The sequence below is a fragment of the Chiloscyllium plagiosum genome, unplaced genomic scaffold (assembly GCF_037043375.1).
Source record: "Chiloscyllium plagiosum isolate Xiang-an unplaced genomic scaffold, Cpla_swu_hap1 HiC_scaffold_24, whole genome shotgun sequence".
Lineage (NCBI taxonomy): Eukaryota > Metazoa > Chordata > Chondrichthyes > Orectolobiformes > Hemiscylliidae > Chiloscyllium > Chiloscyllium plagiosum.
In genome coordinates this window covers 55451474-55472546 of record NW_028270162.1, presented here as the reverse complement: position 1 = coordinate 55472546, position 21073 = coordinate 55451474, and the positions used below count along the sequence as shown (strand labels likewise).

At 48.0% G+C, this 21073-nt stretch overlaps 6 non-coding genes across 6 annotated transcripts; all 6 read left to right on the top strand.

Moving 5' to 3' along the window:
- Window positions 1-2735: 2735 nt before the first annotated feature.
- trnal-caa (transfer RNA leucine (anticodon CAA)) lies at window positions 2736-2855 on the top strand. Its single transcript has 2 exons — window positions 2736-2773; window positions 2810-2855. It is a non-coding gene; the product is annotated as a tRNA-Leu (tRNA).
- Window positions 2856-6318: 3463 nt separating this feature from the next.
- trnal-caa (transfer RNA leucine (anticodon CAA)) lies at window positions 6319-6438 on the top strand. The gene is made up of 2 exons: window positions 6319-6356; window positions 6393-6438. It is a non-coding gene; the product is annotated as a tRNA-Leu (tRNA).
- A 3461-nt stretch (window positions 6439-9899) lies between these two features.
- On the top strand, window positions 9900-10019 carry trnal-caa (transfer RNA leucine (anticodon CAA)). The gene is made up of 2 exons: window positions 9900-9937; window positions 9974-10019. It is a non-coding gene; the product is annotated as a tRNA-Leu (tRNA).
- A 3463-nt stretch (window positions 10020-13482) lies between these two features.
- trnal-caa (transfer RNA leucine (anticodon CAA)) lies at window positions 13483-13602 on the top strand. Its single transcript has 2 exons — window positions 13483-13520; window positions 13557-13602. It is a non-coding gene; the product is annotated as a tRNA-Leu (tRNA).
- A 1535-nt stretch (window positions 13603-15137) lies between these two features.
- On the top strand, window positions 15138-15257 carry trnal-caa (transfer RNA leucine (anticodon CAA)). Its single transcript has 2 exons — window positions 15138-15175; window positions 15212-15257. It is a non-coding gene; the product is annotated as a tRNA-Leu (tRNA).
- A 1812-nt stretch (window positions 15258-17069) lies between these two features.
- On the top strand, window positions 17070-17189 carry trnal-caa (transfer RNA leucine (anticodon CAA)). The gene is made up of 2 exons: window positions 17070-17107; window positions 17144-17189. It is a non-coding gene; the product is annotated as a tRNA-Leu (tRNA).
- The last annotated feature ends 3884 nt before the right edge of the window (window positions 17190-21073 follow it).

Here is a 21073-nt window from a genome sequence, read left to right as displayed (position 1 = left end):
TGGGTTTGTGTGACAGAGAGAGTGTGTGTGAGAGAGTGTGTGAGAGGGTCTGTGTGAGAGAGTGTGTGTGTGTGTGTGAGAGGGAGTGTGTGTGTCAGTGTGTGTGAGAGGGTGTGTGAGAGAGAGAGAGTGTGTGTGTGTGTGGGTGTGAGAGACAGATAGAGTGTGTGTGTGCATGTGCATGTGAGAGAGTGAGTGTGTGTGTGTGTGTGTGCGAGAGTGAGACTGTGTATGAGGGAGTGTGTGCATGTGCATGTGAGAGAGTGAGTGTGTTTGTGACAGAGAGAGGGCTAATTTTTATGTGTGTGAGAGAGTGTGCTTGTGTGTGAGAGAGAGAGTGTGTGCATGTGAGAGAGTGTGTGTGTGTGTGAGAGAGTGTATGTGTGTTTGTGTGTGAGAGAGAGAGGAAGAATTTGTTAGTGTGTGTGAGAAAGAGCGTGTGTGTGAGAGAGAGTGTGTGTGTAAGAGAGAGTGTGTGTTTGTGTGAGAGAGTGTGTGTGTGAGAGTGTGGGTTTGTGTGAGAGAGAGAGTGTGTGTGAGAGAGTGTGTGAGAGGGTCTGTGTGAGAGAGTGTGTGTGTGTGTGTGAGAGGGAGTGTGTGTGTCAGTGTGTGTGAGAGGGTGTGTGAGAGAGAGAGAGTGTGTGTGTGTGAGAGAGAGTGGGTGTCTATGAGGGATTGTTGCTGAGTGTGAATGCAAGGGAGCTGCAGAAATGCGGAATTGCATTTTGTGTCTGCACAAGAGCAAGGTGACTAATTGTACAGAGTGAGAAAGACATCTGGAAGGGCATCTGCAGCAGCTTGTCAGGATGGCCGAGTGGTCTGAGGTGCCAGACTCAAGGAGTGTTAGTCCTTGCTCTGCATCTGGGCTTGTGAATTCTGGTCCCTTTCTAGGGGGGTGTGGTTCAAATCCCACTCCTAACATTCTCCACTTTTCCTCAAACAAACCTTCCCACACCCACACAATGCCCCCAAATTTCACAGCTTCTTGGAGAGGAGTCACTCCCCCTTCACAAAGATGGAAGAATCCAACCCCTCGGTTTAAAAGATAAGGCTGAGGCATTTGCAGCAATATTGTGTGAGAGAGGGAGCGTTTATGTGAGTGAGTGCGTTTGTGACAGAGAGAGGGTGAATTTTTATGTGTGTGAGAGAGTGTGCTTGTGTGTGAGAGAGAGAGTGTGTGTGTGAGAGGGAGGGAGAGTGTGTGTGTGAGAGAGAGAGTATTATGTGTGTGAGAGAGTGTGTGTGTGCGTTTGTGTGTGAGAGAGTGTGTGTATATGGGAGAGATAGAGTGTGTTTGTGAGAGTGTGTGTGTGTGTGAGAGAGATAAAGTGTATGTGTGAGTGTGAGAGAGAGTGTGTGTGTGAGAGAGAGAGATAGGGTGTGTATATGTGTGTGAGAGAGAGTGAATTTGTATGTGTCTGTGCGAGAGAGACAGAGAGAGCATGAGTCTGTGTGTGAGAGAGAGTGTGTGTCTGTGTGTCTGTGTATGACAGTGTGTGTGAGAGAGAATGTGTGTGAGAGAGAATGTGTGTGAGAGAGAGTGTGTCTGTGAGAGAGAGTGCGTGTGTGTGTGTATGTGAGAGAGAGTGTGTTTGTGTGTGGGTGTGAGAGACAGATAGAGAGTGTGTGAGTGTGTGTGCATGTGAGAGAGAGTGTATATGTGTGTGAGAGAGATTGTGTGTGCATGTGAGTGTTTGGGTGTGTGTGTGAGAGAGAGAGTGCGTGTGTGTGAGAGAGAGTGTGTGTTTGTGAGAGAGAGTGTGTATGTCTACATGTGTTTGTGTGTGAGAGAGAGTGTGTCTGTGAGAGAGTGTATATGTGTGGATAGAGAGAGAGAGCATGTGTGTGTGAGAGAGAGTGTGTGTTTGTGAGAGAGAGAGAGTATGTGTGTGAGAGAGAGTGCATGTGTGTGAGAGAGAGGGTGTGTGTGTGTGTGAGAGAGAGAGAGAGTGTGCGTGTGTGTGAGAAAGAGTGTGTGTGAGGGAGAGAGAGTGTATGTGTGCATGTGAGAGAGTGTGTGTGTTTGTGTGAGAGAGAGAGGAAGAATTTGTTAGTGTGTGTGAGAGAGAGTGTGTGTGTGAGAGAGAGTGTGTGTTTGTGTGAGAGCGTGTGTGTGTGAGAGTGTGGGTTTGTGTGAGAGAGAGTGTGTGTGTGTGTGTGAGACAGAAAGAGTGTGTGTGTGAGAGAGAGAGAAAGCGCGTGTGTGAGAGAGAGAGTGTGTGTGTATGTGTGAGAGAGAGAAAGAGAGAATTTTTGTGTGTGTGCGTGAGAGAGTGTGTTTTTGTGTGAGTGTGTTTGTGTGTGTGTGAGACAGAAAGAGTATGTGTGTGTGAGAGAGAGTGAGAGAGCGTGAGTGTGTCATGTGAGAGAGTGAGTGTGTGTGAGAGAGTGACAGTGTGTGTGTGATAGTGAGTGTGTGAGAGAGTATGTGCATGTGAGAGAGAGAGTGTGTGTGAGAGAGACAGAAAGAGGGAGAATATGTGTGTGTGAGAGGGAGAGAGTGTGTTTGTGTGTGGGTGTGAGAGACAGATAGAGTGTGTGTGTGCATGTGCATGTGAGAGAGTGAGTGTGTGTGTGTGTGTGTGCGAGAGTGAGACTGTGTATGAGGGATTGTTGCTGAGTGTGAATGCAAGGGAGCTGCAGAAATGCGGAATTGCATTTTGTGTCTGCACAAGAGCAAGGTGACTAATTGTACAGAGTGAGAAAGACATCTGGAAGGGCATCTGCAGCAGCTTGTCAGGATGGCCGAGTGGTCTAAGGCGCCAGACTCAAGGAGTGTTAGTCCTTTCTCTGCATCTGGGCTTGTGAATTCTGGTCCCTTCCTAGGGGCGTGGGTTCAAATCCCACTCCTGACATTCTCCACTTTTCCTCAAACAAACCTTCCCACACCCACACAATGCCCCCAAATTTCACAGCTTGTTCGAGAGGAGTCACTCCCCCTTCACAAAGATGGAAGAATCCAACCCCTCGGTTTAAAAGATAAGGCTGAGGCATTTGCAGCAATATTGTGTGAGAGAGGGAGCGTTTATGTGAGTGAGTGTGTTTGTGACAGAGAGAGGGTGAATTTTTATGTGTGTGAGAGAGTGTGCTTCTGTGTGAGAGAGAGAGTGTGTGTGTGAGAGGGAGGGAGAGTGTGTGTGAGAGAGTGTATGTGTGTTTGTGTGTGAGAGAGAGAGGAAGAATTTGTTAGTGTGTGTGAGAAAGAGCGTGTGTGTGAGAGAGAGTGTGTGTGTAAGAGAGAGTGTGTGTTTGTGTGAGAGAGTGTGTGTGTGAGAGTGTGGGTTTGTGTGACAGAGAGAGTGTGTGTGAGAGAGTGTGTGAGAGGGTCTGTGTGAGAGAGTGTGTGTGTGTGTGTGAGAGGGAGTGTGTGTGTCAGTGTGTGTGAGAGGGTGTGTGAGAGAGAGAGAGTGGGTGTCTATGAGGGATTGTTGCTGAGTGTGTGTGTGAGAGAGTGTATGTGTGTTTGTGTGTGAGAGAGAGAGGAAGAATTTGTTAGTGTGTGTGAGAAAGAGCGTGTGTGTGAGAGAGAGTGTGTGTGTAAGAGAGAGTGTGTGTTTGTGTGAGAGAGTGTGTGTGTGAGAGTGTGGGTTTGTGTGACAGAGAGAGTGTGTGTGAGAGAGTGTGTGAGAGGGTCTGTGTGAGAGAGTGTGTGTGTGTGTGTGAGAGGGAGTGTGTGTGTCAGTGTGTGTGAGAGGGTGTGTGAGAGAGAGAGAGTGTGTGTGTGTGTGGGTGTGAGAGACAGATAGAGTGTGTGTGTGCATGTGCATGTGAGAGAGTGAGTGTGTGTGTGTGTGTGTGCGAGAGTGAGACTGTGTATGAGGGAGTGTGTGCATGTGCATGTGAGAGAGTGAGTGTGTTTGTGACAGAGAGAGGGCTAATTTTTATGTGTGTGAGAGAGTGTGCTTGTGTGTGAGAGAGAGAGTGTGTGCATGTGAGAGAGTGTGTGTGTGTGTGAGAGAGTGTATGTGTGTTTGTGTGTGAGAGAGAGAGGAAGAATTTGTTAGTGTGTGTGAGAAAGAGCGTGTGTGTGAGAGAGAGTGTGTGTGTAAGAGAGAGTGTGTGTTTGTGTGAGAGAGTGTGTGTGTGAGAGTGTGGGTTTGTGTGAGAGAGAGAGTGTGTGTGAGAGAGTGTGTGAGAGGGTCTGTGTGAGAGAGTGTGTGTGTGTGTGTGAGAGGGAGTGTGTGTGTCAGTGTGTGTGAGAGGGTGTGTGAGAGAGAGAGAGTGTGTGTGTGTGAGAGAGAGTGGGTGTCTATGAGGGATTGTTGCTGAGTGTGAATGCAAGGGAGCTGCAGAAATGCGGAATTGCATTTTGTGTCTGCACAAGAGCAAGGTGACTAATTGTACAGAGTGAGAAAGACATCTGGAAGGGCATCTGCAGCAGCTTGTCAGGATGGCCGAGTGGTCTGAGGTGCCAGACTCAAGGAGTGTTAGTCCTTGCTCTGCATCTGGGCTTGTGAATTCTGGTCCCTTTCTAGGGGGGTGGGTTCAAATCCCACTCCTAACATTCTCCACTTTTCCTCAAACAAACCTTCCCACACCCACACAATGCCCCCAAATTTCACAGCTTCTTGGAGAGGAGTCACTCCCCCTTCACAAAGATGGAAGAATCCAACCCCTCGGTTTAAAAGATAAGGCTGAGGCATTTGCAGCAATATTGTGTGAGAGAGGGAGCGTTTATGTGAGTGAGTGCGTTTGTGACAGAGAGAGGGTGAATTTTTATGTGTGTGAGAGAGTGTGCTTGTGTGTGAGAGAGAGAGTGTGTGTGAGAGAGGGAGGGAGAGTGTGTGTGTGTGAGAGAGAGTATTATGTGTGTGAGAGAGTGTGTGTGTGCGTTTGTGTGTGAGAGAGTGTGTGTATATGGGAGAGATAGAGTGTGTTTGTGAGAGTGTGTGTGTGTGTGAGAGAGATAAAGTGTATGTGTGAGTGTGAGAGAGAGTGTGTGTGTGAGAGAGAGAGATAGGGTGTGTATATGTGTGTGAGAGAGAGTGAATTTGTATGTGTCTGTGCGAGAGAGACAGAGAGAGCATGAGTCTGTGTGTGAGAGAGAGTGTGTGTCTGTGTGTCTGTGTATGACAGTGTGTGTGAGAGAGAATGTGTGTGAGAGAGAATGTGTGTGAGAGAGAGTGTGTCTGTGAGAGAGAGTGCGTGTGTGTGTGTATGTGAGAGAGAGTGTGTTTGTGTGTGGGTGTGAGAGACAGATAGAGAGTGTGTGAGTGTGTGTGCATGTGAGAGAGAGTGTATATGTGTGTGAGAGAGATTGTGTGTGCATGTGAGTGTTTGGGTGTGTGTGTGAGAGAGAGAGTGCGTGTGTGTGAGAGAGAGTGTGTGTTTGTGAGAGAGAGTGTGTATGTCTACATGTGTTTGTGTGTGAGAGAGAGTGTGTCTGTGAGAGAGTGTATATGTGTGGATAGAGAGAGAGAGCATGTGTGTGTGAGAGAGAGTGTGTGTTTGTGAGAGAGAGAGAGTATGTGTGTGAGAGAGAGTGCATGTGTGTGAGAGAGAGGGTGTGTGTGTGTGTGAGAGAGAGAGAGAGTGTGCGTGTGTGTGAGAAAGAGTGTGTGTGAGGGAGAGAGAGTGTATGTGTGCATGTGAGAGAGTGTGTGTGTTTGTGTGAGAGAGAGAGGAAGAATTTGTTAGTGTGTGTGAGAGAGAGTGTGTGTGTGAGAGAGAGTGTGTGTTTGTGTGAGAGCGTGTGTGTGTGAGAGTGTGGGTTTGTGTGAGAGAGAGTGTGTGTGTGTGTGTGAGACAGAAAGAGTGTGTGTGTGAGAGAGAGAGAAAGCGCGTGTGTGAGAGAGAGAGTGTGTGTGTATGTGTGAGAGAGAGAAAGAGAGAATTTTTGTGTGTGTGCGTGAGAGAGTGTGTTTTTGTGTGAGTGTGTTTGTGTGTGTGTGAGACAGAAAGAGTATGTGTGTGTGAGAGAGAGTGAGAGAGCGTGAGTGTGTCATGTGAGAGAGTGAGTGTGTGTGAGAGAGTGACAGTGTGTGTGTGATAGTGAGTGTGTGAGAGAGTATGTGCATGTGAGAGAGAGAGTGTGTGTGAGAGAGACAGAAAGAGGGAGAATATGTGTGTGTGAGAGGGAGAGAGTGTGTTTGTGTGTGGGTGTGAGAGACAGATAGAGTGTGTGTGTGCATGTGCATGTGAGAGAGTGAGTGTGTGTGTGTGTGTGTGCGAGAGTGAGACTGTGTATGAGGGATTGTTGCTGAGTGTGAATGCAAGGGAGCTGCAGAAATGCGGAATTGCATTTTGTGTCTGCACAAGAGCAAGGTGACTAATTGTACAGAGTGAGAAAGACATCTGGAAGGGCATCTGCAGCAGCTTGTCAGGATGGCCGAGTGGTCTAAGGCGCCAGACTCAAGGAGTGTTAGTCCTTGCTCTGCATCTGGGCTTGTGAATTCTGGTCCCTTCCTAGGGGCGTGGGTTCAAATCCCACTCCTGACATTCTCCACTTTTCCTCAAACAAACCTTCCCACACCCACACAATGCCCCCAAATTTCACAGCTTGTTCGAGAGGAGTCACTCCCCCTTCACAAAGATGGAAGAATCCAACCCCTCGGTTTAAAAGATAAGGCTGAGGCATTTGCAGCAATATTGTGTGAGAGAGGGAGCGTTTATGTGAGTGAGTGTGTTTGTGACAGAGAGAGGGTGAATTTTTATGTGTGTGAGAGAGTGTGCTTCTGTGTGAGAGAGAGAGTGTGTGTGTGAGAGGGAGGGAGAGTGTGTGTGAGAGAGTGTATGTGTGTTTGTGTGTGAGAGAGAGAGGAAGAATTTGTTAGTGTGTGTGAGAAAGAGCGTGTGTGTGAGAGAGAGTGTGTGTGTAAGAGAGAGTGTGTGTTTGTGTGAGAGAGTGTGTGTGTGAGAGTGTGGGTTTGTGTGACAGAGAGAGTGTGTGTGAGAGAGTGTGTGAGAGGGTCTGTGTGAGAGAGTGTGTGTGTGTGTGTGAGAGGGAGTGTGTGTGTCAGTGTGTGTGAGAGGGTGTGTGAGAGAGAGAGAGTGGGTGTCTATGAGGGATTGTTGCTGAGTGTGTGTGTGAGAGAGTGTATGTGTGTTTGTGTGTGAGAGAGAGAGGAAGAATTTGTTAGTGTGTGTGAGAAAGAGCGTGTGTGTGAGAGAGAGTGTGTGTGTAAGAGAGAGTGTGTGTTTGTGTGAGAGAGTGTGTGTGTGAGAGTGTGGGTTTGTGTGACAGAGAGAGTGTGTGTGAGAGAGTGTGTGAGAGGGTCTGTGTGAGAGAGTGTGTGTGTGTGTGTGAGAGGGAGTGTGTGTGTCAGTGTGTGTGAGAGGGTGTGTGAGAGAGAGAGAGTGTGTGTGTGTGGGTGTGAGAGACAGATAGAGTGTGTGTGTGCATGTGCATGTGAGAGAGTGAGTGTGTGTGTGTGTGTGTGCGAGAGTGAGACTGTGTATGAGGGAGTGTGTGCATGTGCATGTGAGAGAGTGAGTGTGTTTGTGACAGAGAGAGGGCTAATTTTTATGTGTGTGAGAGAGTGTGCTTGTGTGTGAGAGAGAGAGTGTGTGCATGTGAGAGAGTGTGTGTGTGTGTGAGAGAGTGTATGTGTGTTTGTGTGTGAGAGAGAGAGGAAGAATTTGTTAGTGTGTGTGAGAAAGAGCGTGTGTGTGAGAGAGAGTGTGTGTGTAAGAGAGAGTGTGTGTTTGTGTGAGAGAGTGTGTGTGTGAGAGTGTGGGTTTGTGTGAGAGAGAGAGTGTGTGTGAGAGAGTGTGTGAGAGGGTCTGTGTGAGAGAGTGTGTGTGTGTGTGTGAGAGGGAGTGTGTGTGTCAGTGTGTGTGAGAGGGTGTGTGAGAGAGAGAGAGTGTGTGTGTGTGAGAGAGAGTGGGTGTCTATGAGGGATTGTTGCTGAGTGTGAATGCAAGGGAGCTGCAGAAATGCGGAATTGCATTTTGTGTCTGCACAAGAGCAAGGTGACTAATTGTACAGAGTGAGAAAGACATCTGGAAGGGCATCTGCAGCAGCTTGTCAGGATGGCCGAGTGGTCTGAGGTGCCAGACTCAAGGAGTGTTAGTCCTTGCTCTGCATCTGGGCTTGTGAATTCTGGTCCCTTTCTAGGGGGGTGGGTTCAAATCCCACTCCTAACATTCTCCACTTTTCCTCAAACAAACCTTCCCACACCCACACAATGCCCCCAAATTTCACAGCTTCTTGGAGAGGAGTCACTCCCCCTTCACAAAGATGGAAGAATCCAACCCCTCGGTTTAAAAGATAAGGCTGAGGCATTTGCAGCAATATTGTGTGAGAGAGGGAGCGTTTATGTGAGTGAGTGCGTTTGTGACAGAGAGAGGGTGAATTTTTATGTGTGTGAGAGAGTGTGCTTGTGTGTGAGAGAGAGAGTGTGTGTGTGAGAGGGAGGGAGAGTGTGTGTGTGTGAGAGAGAGTATTATGTGTGTGAGAGAGTGTGTGTGTGCGTTTGTGTGTGAGAGAGTGTGTGTATATGGGAGAGATAGAGTGTGTTTGTGAGAGTGTGTGTGTGTGTGAGAGAGATAAAGTGTATGTGTGAGTGTGAGAGAGAGTGTGTGTGTGAGAGAGAGAGATAGGGTGTGTATATGTGTGTGAGAGAGAGTGAATTTGTATGTGTCTGTGCGAGAGAGACAGAGAGAGCATGAGTCTGTGTGTGAGAGAGTGTGTGTGTCTGTGTGTCTGTGTATGACAGTGTGTGTGAGAGACAATGTGTGTGAGAGAGAATGTGTGTGAGAGAGAGTGTGTCTGTGAGAGAGAGTGCGTGTGTGTGTGTATGTGAGAGAGAGTGTGTTTGTGTGTGGGTGTGAGAGACAGATAGAGAGTGTGTGAGTGTGTGTGCATGTGAGAGAGAGTGTATATGTGTGTGAGAGAGATTGTGTGTGCATGTGAGTGTTTGGGTGTGTGTGTGAGAGAGAGAGTGCGTGTGTGTGAGAGAGAGTGTGTGTTTGTGAGAGAGAGTGTGTATGTCTACATGTGTTTGTGTGTGAGAGAGAGTGTGTCTGTGAGAGAGTGTATATGTGTGGATAGAGAGAGAGAGCATGTGTGTGTGAGAGAGAGTGTGTGTTTGTGAGAGAGAGAGAGTATGTGTGTGAGAGAGAGTGCATGTGTGTGAGAGAGAGGGTGTGTGTGTGTGTGAGAGAGAGAGAGAGTGTGCGTGTGTGTGAGAAAGAGTGTGTGTGAGGGAGAGAGAGTGTATGTGTGCATGTGAGAGAGTGTGTGTGTTTGTGTGAGAGAGAGAGGAAGAATTTGTTAGTGTGTGTGAGAGAGAGTGTGTGTGTGAGAGAGAGTGTGTGTTTGTGTGAGAGCGTGTGTGTGTGAGAGTGTGGGTTTGTGTGAGAGAGAGTGTGTGTGTGTGTGTGAGACAGAAAGAGTGTGTGTGTGAGAGAGAGAGAAAGCGCGTGTGTGAGAGAGAGAGTGTGTGTGTATGTGTGAGAGAGAGAAAGAGAGAATTTTTGTGTGTGTGCGTGAGAGAGTGTGTTTTTGTGTGAGTGTGTTTGTGTGTGTGTGAGACAGAAAGAGTATGTGTGTGTGAGAGAGAGTGAGAGAGCGTGAGTGTGTCATGTGAGAGAGTGAGTGTGTGTGAGAGAGTGACAGTGTGTGTGTGATAGTGAGTGTGTGAGAGAGTATGTGCATGTGAGAGAGAGAGTGTGTGTGAGAGAGACAGAAAGAGGGAGAATATGTGTGTGTGAGAGGGAGAGAGTGTGTTTGTGTGTGGGTGTGAGAGACAGATAGAGTGTGTGTGTGCATGTGCATGTGAGAGAGTGAGTGTGTGTGTGTGTGTGTGCGAGAGTGAGACTGTGTATGAGGGATTGTTGCTGAGTGTGAATGCAAGGGAGCTGCAGAAATGCGGAATTGCATTTTGTGTCTGCACAAGAGCAAGGTGACTAATTGTACAGAGTGAGAAAGACATCTGGAAGGGCATCTGCAGCAGCTTGTCAGGATGGCCGAGTGGTCTAAGGCGCCAGACTCAAGGAGTGTTAGTCCTTGCTCTGCATCTGGGCTTGTGAATTCTGGTCCCTTCCTAGGGGCGTGGGTTCAAATCCCACTCCTGACATTCTCCACTTTTCCTCAAACAAACCTTCCCACACCCACACAATGCCCCCAAATTTCACAGCTTGTTCGAGAGGAGTCACTCCCCCTTCACAAAGATGGAAGAATCCAACCCCTCGGTTTAAAAGATAAGGCTGAGGCATTTGCAGCAATATTGTGTGAGAGAGGGAGCGTTTATGTGAGTGAGTGTGTTTGTGACAGAGAGAGGGTGAATTTTTATGTGTGTGAGAGAGTGTGCTTCTGTGTGAGAGAGAGAGTGTGTGTGTGAGAGGGAGGGAGAGTGTGTGTGAGAGAGTGTATGTGTGTTTGTGTGTGAGAGAGAGAGGAAGAATTTGTTAGTGTGTGTGAGAAAGAGCGTGTGTGTGAGAGAGAGTGTGTGTGTAAGAGAGAGTGTGTGTTTGTGTGAGAGAGTGTGTGTGTGAGAGTGTGGGTTTGTGTGACAGAGAGAGTGTGTGTGAGAGAGTGTGTGAGAGGGTCTGTGTGAGAGAGTGTGTGTGTGTGTGTGAGAGGGAGTGTGTGTGTCAGTGTGTGTGAGAGGGTGTGTGAGAGAGAGAGAGTGGGTGTCTATGAGGGATTGTTGCTGAGTGTGTGTGTGAGAGAGTGTATGTGTGTTTGTGTGTGAGAGAGAGAGGAAGAATTTGTTAGTGTGTGTGAGAAAGAGCGTGTGTGTGAGAGAGAGTGTGTGTGTAAGAGAGAGTGTGTGTTTGTGTGAGAGAGTGTGTGTGTGAGAGTGTGGGTTTGTGTGACAGAGAGAGTGTGTGTGAGAGAGTGTGTGAGAGGGTCTGTGTGAGAGAGTGTGTGTGTGTGTGTGAGAGGGAGTGTGTGTGTCAGTGTGTGTGAGAGGGTGTGTGAGAGAGAGAGAGTGTGTGTGTGTGTGGGTGTGAGAGACAGATAGAGTGTGTGTGTGCATGTGCATGTGAGAGAGTGAGTGTGTGTGTGTGTGTGTGCGAGAGTGAGACTGTGTATGAGGGAGTGTGTGCATGTGCATGTGAGAGAGTGAGTGTGTTTGTGACAGAGAGAGGGCTAATTTTTATGTGTGTGAGAGAGTGTGCTTGTGTGTGAGAGAGAGAGTGTGTGCATGTGAGAGAGTGTGTGTGTGTGTGAGAGAGTGTATGTGTGTTTGTGTGTGAGAGAGAGAGGAAGAATTTGTTAGTGTGTGTGAGAAAGAGCGTGTGTGTGAGAGAGAGTGTGTGTGTAAGAGAGAGTGTGTGTTTGTGTGAGAGAGTGTGTGTGTGAGAGTGTGGGTTTGTGTGAGAGAGAGAGTGTGTGTGAGAGAGTGTGTGAGAGGGTCTGTGTGAGAGAGTGTGTGTGTGTGTGTGAGAGGGAGTGTGTGTGTCAGTGTGTGTGAGAGGGTGTGTGAGAGAGAGAGAGTGTGTGTGTGTGAGAGAGAGTGGGTGTCTATGAGGGATTGTTGCTGAGTGTGAATGCAAGGGAGCTGCAGAAATGCGGAATTGCATTTTGTGTCTGCACAAGAGCAAGGTGACTAATTGTACAGAGTGAGAAAGACATCTGGAAGGGCATCTGCAGCAGCTTGTCAGGATGGCCGAGTGGTCTGAGGTGCCAGACTCAAGGAGTGTTAGTCCTTGCTCTGCATCTGGGCTTGTGAATTCTGGTCCCTTTCTAGGGGGGTGGGTTCAAATCCCACTCCTAACATTCTCCACTTTTCCTCAAACAAACCTTCCCACACCCACACAATGCCCCCAAATTTCACAGCTTCTTGGAGAGGAGTCACTCCCCCTTCACAAAGATGGAAGAATCCAACCCCTCGGTTTAAAAGATAAGGCTGAGGCATTTGCAGCAATATTGTGTGAGAGAGGGAGCGTTTATGTGAGTGAGTGCGTTTGTGACAGAGAGAGGGTGAATTTTTATGTGTGTGAGAGAGTGTGCTTGTGTGTGAGAGAGAGAGTGTGTGTGTGAGAGGGAGGGAGAGTGTGTGTGTGTGAGAGAGAGTATTATGTGTGTGAGAGAGTGTGTGTGTGCGTTTGTGTGTGAGAGAGTGTGTGTATATGGGAGAGATAGAGTGTGTTTGTGAGAGTGTGTGTGTGTGTGAGAGAGATAAAGTGTATGTGTGAGTGTGAGAGAGAGTGTGTGTGTGAGAGAGAGAGATAGGGTGTGTATATGTGTGTGAGAGAGAGTGAATTTGTATGTGTCTGTGCGAGAGAGACAGAGAGAGCATGAGTCTGTGTGTGAGAGAGAGTGTGTGTCTGTGTGTCTGTGTATGACAGTGTGTGTGAGAGAGAATGTGTGTGAGAGAGAATGTGTGTGAGAGAGAGTGTGTCTGTGAGAGAGAGTGCGTGTGTGTGTGTATGTGAGAGAGAGTGTGTTTGTGTGTGGGTGTGAGAGACAGATAGAGAGTGTGTGAGTGTGTGTGCATGTGAGAGAGAGTGTATATGTGTGTGAGAGAGATTGTGTGTGCATGTGAGTGTTTGGGTGTGTGTGTGAGAGAGAGAGTGCGTGTGTGTGAGAGAGAGTGTGTGTTTGTGAGAGAGAGTGTGTATGTCTACATGTGTTTGTGTGTGAGAGAGAGTGTGTCTGTGAGAGAGTGTATATGTGTGGATAGAGAGAGAGAGCATGTGTGTGTGAGAGAGAGTGTGTGTTTGTGAGAGAGAGAGAGTATGTGTGTGAGAGAGAGTGCATGTGTGTGAGAGAGAGGGTGTGTGTGTGTGTGAGAGAGAGAGAGAGTGTGCGTGTGTGTGAGAAAGAGTGTGTGTGAGGGAGAGAGAGTGTATGTGTGCATGTGAGAGAGTGTGTGTGTTTGTGTGAGAGAGAGAGGAAGAATTTGTTAGTGTGTGTGAGAGAGAGTGTGTGTGTGAGAGAGAGTGTGTGTTTGTGTGAGAGCGTGTGTGTGTGAGAGTGTGGGTTTGTGTGAGAGAGAGTGTGTGTGTGTGTGTGAGACAGAAAGAGTGTGTGTGTGAGAGAGAGAGAAAGCGCGTGTGTGAGAGAGAGAGTGTGTGTGTATGTGTGAGAGAGAGAAAGAGAGAATTTTTGTGTGTGTGCGTGAGAGAGTGTGTTTTTGTGTGAGTGTGTTTGTGTGTGTGTGAGACAGAAAGAGTATGTGTGTGTGAGAGAGAGTGAGAGAGCGTGAGTGTGTCATGTGAGAGAGTGAGTGTGTGTGAGAGAGTGACAGTGTGTGTGTGATAGTGAGTGTGTGAGAGAGTATGTGCATGTGAGAGAGAGAGTGTGTGTGAGAGAGACAGAAAGAGGGAGAATATGTGTGTGTGAGAGGGAGAGAGTGTGTTTGTGTGTGGGTGTGAGAGACAGATAGAGTGTGTGTGTGCATGTGCATGTGAGAGAGTGAGTGTGTGTGTGTGTGTGTGCGAGAGTGAGACTGTGTATGAGGGATTGTTGCTGAGTGTGAATGCAAGGGAGCTGCAGAAATGCGGAATTGCATTTTGTGTCTGCACAAGAGCAAGGTGACTAATTGTACAGAGTGAGAAAGACATCTGGAAGGGCATCTGCAGCAGCTTGTCAGGATGGCCGAGTGGTCTAAGGCGCCAGACTCAAGGAGTGTTAGTCCTTGCTCTGCATCGGGGCTTGTGAATTCTGGTCCCTTCCTAGGGGCGTGGGTTCAAATCCCACTCCTGACATTCTCCACTTTTCCTCAAACAAACCTTCCCACACCCACACAATGCCCCCAAATTTCACAGCTTGTTCGAGAGGAGTCACTCCCCCTTCACAAAGATGGAAGAATCCAACCCCTCGGTTTAAAAGATAAGGCTGAGGCATTTGCAGCAATATTGTGTGAGAGAGGGAGCGTTTATGTGAGTGAGTGTGTTTGTGACAGAGAGAGGGTGAATTTTTATGTGTGTGAGAGAGTGTGCTTCTGTGTGAGAGAGAGAGTGTGTGTGTGAGAGGGAGGGAGAGTGTATGTGTGTTTGTGTGTGAGAGAGAGAGGAAGAATTTGTTAGTGTGTGTGAGAAAGAGCGTGTGTGTGAGAGAGAGTGTGTGTGTAAGAGAGAGTGTGTGTTTGTGTGAGAGAGTGTGTGTGTGAGAGTGTGGGTTTGTGTGACAGAGAGAGTGTGTGTGAGAGAGTGTGTGAGAGGGTCTGTGTGAGAGAGTGTGTGTGTGTGTGTGTGAGAGGGAGTGTGTGTGTCAGTGTGTGTGAGAGGGTGTGTGAGAGAGAGAGTGTGTGTGTGTGAGAGAGAGTGGGTGTCTATGAGGGATTGTTGCTGAGTGTGTGTGTGAGAGAGTGTATGTGTGTTTGTGTGTGAGAGAGAGAGGAAGAATTTGTTAGTGTGTGTGAGAAAGAGCGTGTGTGTGAGAGAGAATGTGTGTGTAAGAGAGAGTGTGTGTTTGTGTGAGAGAGTGTGTGTGTGAGAGTGTGGGTTTGTGTGACAGAGAGAGTGTGTGTGAGAGAGTGTGTGAGAGGGTCTGTGTGAGAGAGTGTGTGTGTGTGTGTGAGAGGGAGTGTGTGTGTCAGTGTGTGTGAGAGGGTGTGTGAGAGAGAGAGAGTGTGTGTGTGTGTGGGTGTGAGAGACAGATAGAGTGTGTGTGTGCATGTGCATGTGAGAGAGTGAGTGTGTGTGTGTGTGTGTGCGAGAGTGAGACTGTGTATGAGGGAGTGTGTGCATGTGCATGTGAGAGAGTGAGTGTGTTTGTGACAGAGAGAGGGCTAATTTTTATGTGTGTGAGAGAGTGTGCTTGTGTGTGAGAGAGAGAGTGTGTGCATGTGAGAGAGTGTGTGTGTGTGTGAGAGAGTGTATGTGTGTTTGTGTGTGAGAGAGAGAGGAAGAATTTGTTAGTGTGTGTGAGAAAGAGCGTGTGTGTGAGAGAGAGTGTGTGTGTAAGAGAGAGTGTGTGTTTGTGTGAGAGAGTGTGTGTGTGAGAGTGTGGGTTTGTGTGAGAGAGAGAGTGTGTGTGAGAGAGTGTGTGAGAGGGTCTGTGTGAGAGAGTGTGTGTGTGTGTGTGAGAGGGAGTGTGTGTGTCAGTGTGTGTGAGAGGGTGTGTGAGAGAGAGAGAGTGTGTGTGTGTGAGAGAGAGTGGGTGTCTATGAGGGATTGTTGCTGAGTGTGAATGCAAGGGAGCTGCAGAAATGCGGAATTGCATTTTGTGTCTGCACAAGAGCAAGGTGACTAATTGTACAGAGTGAGAAAGACATCTGGAAGGGCATCTGCAGCAGCTTGTCAGGATGGCCGAGTGGTCTAAGGCGCCAGACTCAAGGAGTGTTAGTCCTTGCTCTGCATCTGGGCTTGTGAATTCTGGTCCCTTTCTAGGGGGGTGGGTTCAAATCCCACTCCTGACATTCTCCACTTTTCCTCAAACAAACCTTCCCACACCCACACAATGCCCCCAAATTTCACAGCTTCTTGGAGAGGAGTCACTCCCCCTTCACAAAGATGGAAGAATCCAACCCCTCGGTTTAAAAGATAAGGCTGAGGCATTTGCAGCAATATTGTGTGAGAGAGGGAGCGTTTATGTGAGTGAGTGCGTTTGTGACAGAGAGAGGGTGAATTTTTATGTGTGTGAGAGAGTGTGCTTGTGTGTGAGAGAGAGAGTGTGTGTGTGAGAGGGAGGGAGAGTGTGTGTGTGTGAGAGAGAGTATTATGTGTGTGAGAGAGTGTGTGTGTGCGTTTGTGTGTGAGAGAGTGTGTGTATATGGGAGAGATAGAGTGTGTTTGTGAGAGTGTGTGTGTGTGTGAGAGAGATAAAGTGTATGTGTGAGTGTGAGAGAGAGTGTGTGTGTGAGAGAGAGAGATAGGGTGTGTATATGTGTGTGAGAGAGAGTGAATTTGTATGTGTCTGTGCGAGAGAGACAGAGAGAGCATGAGTCTGTGTGTGAGAGAGAGTGTGTGTCTGTGTGTCTGTGTATGACAGTGTGTGTGAGAGAGAATGTGTGTGAGAGAGAATGTGTGTGAGAGAGAGTGTGTCTGTGAGAGAGAGTGCGTGTGTGTGTGTATGTGAGAGAGAGTGTGTTTGTGTGTGGGTGTGAGAGACAGATAGAGAGTGTGTGAGTGTGTGTGCATGTGAGAGAGAGTGTATATGTGTGTGAGAGAGATTGTGTGTGCATGTGAGTGTTTGGGTGTGTGTGTGAGAGAGAGAGTGCGTGTGTGTGAGAGAGAGTGTGTGTTTGTGAGAGAGAGTGTGTATGTCTACATGTGTTTGTGTGTGAGAGAGAGTGTGTCTGTGAGAGAGTGTATATGTGTGGATAGAGAGAGAGAGCATGTGTGTGTGAGAGAGAGTGTGTGTTTGTGAGAGAGAGAGAGTATGTGTGTGAGAGAGAGTGCATGTGTGTGAGAGAGAGGGTGTGTGTGTGTGTGAGAGAGAGAGAGAGTGTGCGTGTGTGTGAGAAAGAGTGTGTGTGAGGGAGAGAGAGTGTATGTGTGCATGTGAGAGAGTGTGTGTGTTTGTGTGAGAGAGAGAGGAAGAATTTGTTAGTGTGTGTGAGAGAGAGTGTGTGTGTGAGAGAGAGTGTGTGTTTGTGTGAGAGCGTGTGTGTGTGAGAGTGTGGGTTTGTGTGAGAGAGAGTGTGTGTGTGTGTGTGAGACAGAAAGAGTGTGTGTGTGAGAGAGAGAGAAAGCGCGTGTGTGAGAGAGAGAGTGTGTGTGTATGTGTGAGAGAGAGAAAGAGAGAATTTTTGTGTGTGCGTGAGAGAGTGTGTTTTTGTGTGAGTGTGTTTGTGTGTGTGTGAGACAGAAAGAGTATGTGTGTGTGAGAGAGAGTGAGAGAGCGTGAGTGTGTCATGTGAGAGAGTGAGTGTGTGTGAGAGAGTGACAGTGTGTGTGTGATAGTGAGTGTGTGAGAGAGTATGTGCATGTGAGAGAGAGAGTGTGTGTGAGAGAGACAGAAAGAGGGAGAATATGTGTGTGTGAGAGGGAGAGAGTGTGTTTGTGTGTGGGTGTGAGAGACAGATAGAGTGTGTGTGTGCATGTGCATGTGAGAGAGTGAGTGTGTGTGTGTGTGTGTGCGAGAGTGAGACTGTGTATGAGGGATTGTTGCTGAGTGTGAATGCAAGGGAGCTGCAGAAATGCGGAATTGCATTTTGTGTCTGCACAAGAGCAAGGTGACTAATTGTACAGAGTGAGAAAGACATCTGGAAGGGCATCTGCAGCAGCTTGTCAGAATGGCCGAGTGGTCTAAGGCGCCAGACTCAAGGAGTGTTAGTCCTTGCTCTGCATCTGGGCTTGTGAATTCTGGTCCCTTCCTAGGGGCGTGGGTTCAAATCCCACTCCTGACATTCTCCCCTTTTCCCCAAACAAACCTTCCCACACCCACACAATGCCCCCAAATTTCACAGCTTCTTGGAGAGGAGTCACTCCCCCTTCACAAAGATGGAAGAATCCAACCCCTCGGTTTAAAAGATAAGGCTGAGGCATTTGCAGCAATATTGTGTGAGAGAGGGAGCGTTTATGTGAGTGAGTGCGTTTGTGACAGAGAGAGGGTGAATTTTTATGTGTGTGAGAGAGTGTGCTTGTGTGTGAGAGGGAGGGAGAGTGTGTGTGTGTGAGAGAGAGTATTATGTGTGTGAGAGAGTGTGTGTGTGAGAGAGTGTGTGTATATGGGAGAGATAGAGTGTGTTTGTGAGAGTGTGTGTGTGTGTGTGTGAGAGAGATAAAGTGTATGTGTGAGTGTGAGAGAGAGTGTGTGTGTGAGAGAGAGAGATAGGGTGTGTATATGTGTGTGAGAGAGAGTGAATTTGTATGTGTCTGTGCGAGAGAGACAGAGAGAGCATGAGTCTGTGTGTGAGAGAGAGTGTGTGTCTGTGTGTCTGTGTATGACAGTGTGTGTGAGAGAGAATGTGTGTGAGAGAGAATGTGTGTGAGAGAGAGTGTGTCTGTGAGAGAGAGTGCGTGTGTGTGTGTATGTGAGAGAGAGTGTGTTTGTGTGTGGGTGTGAGAGACAGATAGAGAGTGTGTGAGTGTGTGTGCATGTGAGAGAGAGTGTATATGTGTGTGAGAGAGATTGTGTGTGCATGTGAGTGTTTGGGTGTGTGTGTGAGAGAGAGAGTGCGTGTGTGTGAGAGAGAGTGTGTGTTTGTGAGAGAGAGTGTGTATGTCTACATGTGTTTGTGTGTGAGAGAGAGTGTGTCTGTGAGAGAGTGTATATGTGTGGATAGAGAGAGAGAGCATGTGTGTGTGAGAGAGAGTGTGTGTTTGTGAGAGAGAGAGAGTATGTGTGTGAGAGAGAGTGCATGTGTGTGAGAGAGAGGGTGTGTGTGTGTGTGTGAGAGAGAGAGAGAGTGTGCGTGTGTGTGAGAAAGAGTGTGTGTGAGGGAGAGAGAGTGTATGTGTGCATGTGAGAGAGTGTGTGTGTTTGTGTGAGAGAGAGAGGAAGAATTTGTTAGTGTGTGTGAGAGAGAGTGTGTGTGTGAGAGAGAGTGTGTGTTTGTGTGAGAGCGTGTGTGTGTGAGAGTGTGGGTTTTGTGTGAGAGAGAGTGTGTGTGTGTGTGTGAGACAGAAAGAGTGTGCGTGTGAGAGAGAGAGAAAGCGCGTGTGTGAGAGAGAGAGTGTGTGTGTATGTGTGAGAGAGAGAAAGAGAGAATTTTTGTGTGTGCGTGAGAGAGTGTGTTTTTGTGTGAGTGTGTTTGTGTGTGTGTGAGACAGAAAGAGTATGTGTGTGTGAGAGAGAGTGAGAGAGCGTGAGTGTGTCATGTGAGAGAGTGAGTGTGTGTGAGAGAGTGACAGTGTGTGTGTGATAGTGAGTGTGTGAGAGAGTATGTGCATGTGAGAGAGAGAGTGTGTGTGAGAGAGACAGAAAGAGGGAGAATATGTGTGTGTGAGAGGGAGAGAGTGTGTTTGTGTGTGGGTGTGAGAGACAGATAGAGTGTGTGTGTGCATGTGCATGTGAGAGAGTGAGTGTGTGTGTGTGTGTGTGCGAGAGTGAGACTGTGTATGAGGGATTGTTGCTGAGTGTGAATGCAAGGGAGCTGCAGAAATGCGGAATTGCATTTTGTGTCTGCACAAGAGCAAGGTGACTAATTGTACAGAGTGAGAAAGACATCTGGAAGGGCATCTGCAGCAGCTTGTCAGGATGGCCGCGTGGTCTAAGGCGCCAGACTCAAGGAGTGTTAGTCCTTGCTCTGCATCTGGGCTTGTGAATTCTGGTCCCTTTCTAGGGGCGTGGGTTCAAATCCCACTCCAGACCTTCTCCACTTTTCCTCAAACAAACCTTCCCACACCCACACAATGCCCCCAAATTTCACAGCTTATTCGAGAGGAGTCACTCCCCCTTCACAAAGATGGAAGAATCCAACCCCTCGGTTTCAAAGATAAGGCTGAGGCATTTGCAACAATTTTGTTTGAGCGTGTGAGAGAGGGAGCGTTTATGTGAGTGAGTGTGTTTGTGACAGAGAGAGGGCTAATTTTTATGTGTGTGAGAGAGTGTGCTTGTGTGTGAGAGAGAGAGTGTGTGCATGTGAGAGAGTGTGTGTGTGTGTGAGAGAGTGTATGTGTGTTTGTGTGTGAGAGAGAGAGGAAGAATTTGTTAGTGTGTGTGAGAAAGAGCGTGTGTGTGAGAGAGAGAGTGTGTGTGTAAGAGAGAGTGTGTGTTTGTGTGAGAGAGTGTGTGTGTGAGAGTGTGGGTTTGTGTGCGAGAGAGAGTGTGTGTGAGAGAGTGTGTGAGAGGGTCTGTGTGAGAGAGTGTGTGTGTGTGTGTGTGAGAGGGAGTGTGTGTGTCAGTGTGTGTGAGAGGGTGTGTGAGAGAGAGAGAGTGTGTGTGTGTGAGAGAGAGTGGGTGTCTATGAGGGATTGTTGCTGAGTGTGAATGCAAGGGAGCTGCAGAAATGCGGAATTGCATTTTGTGTCTGCACAAGAGCAAGGTGACTAATTGTACAGAGTGAGAAAGACATCTGGAAGAGCATCTGCAGCAGCTTGTCAGGATGGCCGAGTGGTCTGAGGTGCCAGACTCAAGGAGTGTTAGTCCTTGCTCTGCATCTGGGCTTGTGAATTCTGGTCCCTTTCTAGGGGGGTGGGTTCAAATCCCACTCCTAACATTCTCCACTTTTCCTCAAACAAACCTTCCCACACCCACACAATGCCCCCAAATTTCACAGCTTCTTGGAGAGGAGTCACTCCCCCTTCACAAAGATGGAAGAATCCAACCCCTCGGTTTAAAAGATAAGGCTGAGGCATTTGCAGCAATATTGTGTGAGAGAGGGAGCGTTTATGTGAGTGAGTGCGTTTGTGACAGAGAGAGGGTGAATTTTTATGTGTGTGAGAGAGTGTGCTTGTGTGTGAGAGAGAGAGTGTGTGTGTGAGAGAGTGTGTATGTGTGTGAGAGAGTGTATGTGTGTTTGTGTGTGAGAGAGTGTGTGTGTGAGTTTGTGTGTGAGAGAGTGTGTGTATATGGGAGAGATAGAGTGTGTTTGTGAGAGTGTGTGTGTGTGTGTGTGAGAGAGATAAAGTGTATGTGTGAGTGTGAGAGAGAGTGTGTGTGTGAGAGAGAGAGATAGGGTGTGTATATGTGTGTGAGAGAGAGTGAATTTGTATGTGTCTGTGCGAGAGAGACAGAGAGAGCATGAGTCTGTGTGTGAGAGAGAGTGTGTGTCTGTGTGTCTGTGTATGACAGTGTGTGTGAGAGAGAATGTGTGTGAGAGAGAATGTGTGTGAGAGAGAGTGTGTCTGTGAGAGAGAGTGCGTGTGTGTGTGTATGTGAGAGAGAGTGTGTTTGTGTGTGGGTGTGAGAGACAGATAGAGAGTGTGTGAGTGTGTGTGCATGTGAGAGAGAGTGTATATGTGTGTGAGAGAGATTGTGTGTGCATGTGAGTGTTTGGGTGTGTGTGTGAGAGAGAGAGTGCGTGTGTGTGAGAGAGAGTGTGTGTTTGTGAGAGAGAGTGTGTATGTCTACATGTGTTTGTGTGTGAGAGAGAGTGTGTCTGTGAGAGAGTGTATATGTGTGGATAGAGAGAGAGAGCATGTGTGTGTGAGAGAGAGTGTGTGTTTGTGAGAGAGAGAGAGTATGTGTGTGAGAGAGAGTGCATGTGTGTGAGAGAGAGGGTGTGTGTGTGTGTGTGAGAGAGAGAGAGAGTGTGCGTGTGTGTGAGAAAGAGTGTGTGTGAGGGAGAGAGAGTGTATGTGTGCATGTGAGAGAGTGTGTGTGTTTGTGTGAGAGAGAGAGGAAGAA